Here is a 4019-nt window from a genome sequence, read left to right as displayed (position 1 = left end):
GACTCTTCCCTGTCGCTCTGGTAAGGTCGCTCTGATAGGGAGATCAGAGCGACTTGACGGTGTCGCTCCGGACTGGTCGCTCCGGTAAGGTGCTCGCCCAATGATCACTTTAAACACTTCTTTTGGACTCCAATTGCACCCAAATGTCTCCAAGAACTCCATGTGGTACTCCAATACCTGATAAGGACTCATGTATGCAAAATGCAACCTAAACATGGCTAAATCCTAATCTATATGATCAAAATGCACATAGGTGAATGGATAAAACATTAGAAATATGCAAGATATCACTCCTAACAAGATATACTGAGAAATGGGAGGATATTATAGCTCTCCTTCTTGATAAAAGACAAGATCGAGTGAAGCTATTCTTGTTGAGATATACGTTTCAGACGACTGCTTGCTCAATCTGGAGGGAAAGAAACCGTAGAAGGCATGGAGAGAAGCATCTTCCACACACTCTGTTAATAAAGATCATTGACAAGAATGTGAGAAATAGATTTTCCACCATTAAACGCTAAGGGGACCACAAGCTGGAGGGAGGTTTAAGATTGTGGTTTGGTACAAGATAAAACTTTTCAACTAGGAGCAGTAGTATAAAAAGCTTTACATTTCAGCTTTAAAATTGCATTTTATGTAGAAAATTTGTTTTTTGGATGAATAAAATTTAATATTTATTAAAAAAATAATAATAAATAAAGCAAGAAAAAAGGAAACAATTATTTTTAAGGAATATGAAACCCTAAACAATGAAAAAAAAACACATGTGTTGAGTTAAAACAAGACAAGTACAGCTATAACGTGATGTGTAGAAAATATTTTAAGAAGATAGTTGGAAAATGTGATGTGTAAATATGTAGATCATATGAATCTATTGAAGTAGAGGCCCTGAAAGTAAATTTAAGATTGTGTATTTGTGTGAGGAATTTTGTCGGTAAATACATGATAATGGATATGATAGAACAAAACATTATTTGAAAGCTGGTGAGCAGAGCTGTGTTTATGGTATAAAGAAAACAGACGTTTGTTTTAGGCCCCTAAAGAATATATAGTTTTTTAGGCCCCTATTATCAGTAAATTATTCATATTGTATAATATAATGTCTTTGAAAGCAAGTGTCTACGTGAGTTTGAACCTCATTTTTGCTTGGAGTAATACTTTTTTAAAAAATAATTGGAGTAATACTTTCCTAATAAATTATATTGTATTACCTAAATTAGTTCAGGTTATTATATTACCTAAATAATTTTCATATTAATTCTATTATTTTTTTATATTACCTAAATAATTTCCATATTAATTCTATTACTTTTAAAGGCTTGATTTTTGTTTTGTTTTTTTGCTACAAATTGTTTTCTGTTATATATATATTTGCTTATAAAAATTGGTGTATGTGAAAAAATAACATTTATGTAAGAGTATAAATTTTTATTTATTTCATTTAAAGTTATTACTAATAATTAAAAATCATAAAATAAATATTTTTTAAATTTGCTTTAGGCATCTCAAAGTGTTCACACGGCACTGCTGGTGATCTCGAATATAACTAGTGATGAACAGTGGCAGAGCCACATAGACTAAGTGGTGGGCAGTTGCCCCTGATGACTTTTCAAAATTACATGTATAATTTGATAAACAACTTTCATTATGTTATTCTACCCCTATATATTTACACCAATGTCTCCCATAGAAAAAATTTATATTTCCGCCCTGGTGATGAACATATAGTGTAGAACATATATGGTTGAGTTGTTGGAAGCTGCATGAGCCGTTGTTTTATGGTTGAGTTGTTGGAAGCTGCATGAACCGTTGTTTTAAGGTTCGAGAATGTGTTTTTCTCAGGTTGGTTTCTTTGAGTCTGTCTCATTGCTTAGCTGAATTGTAGGTTTGATTCTGCTTTTGTTCCGGGTTCAATTAATTTTCGTCATAGTTTCTGTTGTCTAGTTTAATCTCTGTTTTCTTTTCTGCTAATATTTCTCTATCACTTTTTTTTGTTGAAAATTTGGTATACAAATAAAAACAAACGTGTTTACAATTGCTCTTGCTAATACGTCGACCGATGCATACATATGTTAATGCACTTGTGTGGCAAAATCATCTTTCACATTTATTTATTTTATTTTTTCATTATTTTCAGTTTTATAAATGAAGAAAAAAATTCTGCTAAAATAACATTTTACCGATCCAAGTTAAAGTACAGTTCTATACTTCTATCTAACCCTTTTATGTTTTAACGTAGCCGCATAGAGTATAGATACGCTGAGTATCATATGATTATACTATCAACGATTGTATCAGTAGTTTGCGTTACTTACTTGCTTAAACATGGACAATATATAGTAACAACATAATTGAAATGTGGGTCCTCTGGGACCGTGTTCTTTTACCAAGGATTTTTTTAGAGAAATCATGATACTTATCTTAACAAAAAAAAAGACTTTGTTTTCTTTTAAATCTCAAAACAGCTTAAGAACCTAATCACAAGAATTCTATTACTTGGGTAAGACACCTCATCGCCTTCCGTTCCCTCGGCTCTAGCTTATACTTACTACAAATATATATATTGTATGTGTTGGGAGACAAAGGTTGAGACCGTTTGCATTGTTGCCTTGTTGTGTTATATACAAGGCGGCTCAATACTGTTAGGGGTTCTAAGACCAAAAAAAAAAAATGTACCCACTAAAATTTATATTCAGATAATATTTAAAATATTTTTATAATTTAATTAGCAATATTTTGTATATTTTATAATAAAATAAAACTATATAGATATCAAATAATTTTGGACCATTTTTAATTTTATTTATTATATTTACAATTTTTTTATATATAAAAATATAGATTTATAAAAAGATTGAGCCTCTTAACTATTATTATACATGGGAACACAGGTTTGAGTCCGAGGCGGTCGCACCGCTTGTCCCCCTAGTGAGTCGGCCTTGGTTATATAGTTTTTTGTAAAATCAAGTTGAACCAACCATATAAGACTCTCTGATGTGTTACGCTTTCAGATTAGTCCAATTTATAACACTAAACGTGTTTTTTTTAACCGACCGAATCATTCGATAGGGTTTTTCAAAAAATTAAAATATATAAGATTCTCCTATCTGGTGTTTCCTGATTTGAAATACCAAATATATAACGTGTCCTAGTATAATTTTTCGAAAATCAGTATAAGTAATAATATTACTTTGTTAGCTACCCTCAGAGGCGGACCCAGTAAAGGATTTGGGGTGTCAGTTGACACAGGTAAAATGATAAAAACAATTGTTTTTGTATTGAAAATTGTATTAGAGTCATCAATCCAACGGGTATTTGCTAAAGGGTTGACACCCTTGTTAAAAAATAGGCCGCGGAGGCGAATACTCGGCCGGTTAAACGTGATGCGGGTGGGGTCCGTGGCGAATTGAGTCACTTCGGTTGCATTATGCGGTGGAATTGACGTGGACGGCGTAGAATTAGAAAACGCGTCCGCGTAATGGTGAAGAAACTTCCTCCGATTCGTATGCTTCCTTGCTATGATATTATCAACAACTTTTTCATTTTCCCAAACAGAACATAGATTGGCTTTTTGTGGTTGCTTTGTAGAAATGGGTTGTCTAAAGGTTGAACCCTCGTTACAGATACATGGTGGTTGTGTTGGTGTAGCGAGAACAAATCAAAAGGCACGCCAAGATCAAAGCACACCAACTGTTCGATGAAATTCCTAAGAGAAAGTTCACATGATTGTAAACTGTAAAGATTATAATGCTTTGATGATCATGAGATGCGGAGACGTGAGTGGTGTGTTACCACAAAATCAAGGGAAAGTGTATGGTTCCAAAGACATTGTTATTATGCTCATGAAACTGTTCTTTGAGAATGGTGAAGTCAATTTAGAACTAAACCTGAGGAAATATATGATGGAGAAAGCGTATTGCCCTCATGGCCATGCATTGGAACTCTTTACCAATGCATAGTGTGTTTGAAGAAAACACAATGATGCTCTTAAGTGCTCAACGCAAACAATGGAGAGATGA

This window comes from Brassica oleracea, chromosome C7, assembly GCF_000695525.1.
Source record: "Brassica oleracea var. oleracea cultivar TO1000 chromosome C7, BOL, whole genome shotgun sequence".
NCBI lineage: Eukaryota > Viridiplantae > Streptophyta > Magnoliopsida > Brassicales > Brassicaceae > Brassica > Brassica oleracea.
The sequence above is the reverse complement of the archived record's forward strand: the minus strand, read 5'-3'. Positions refer to the sequence as shown.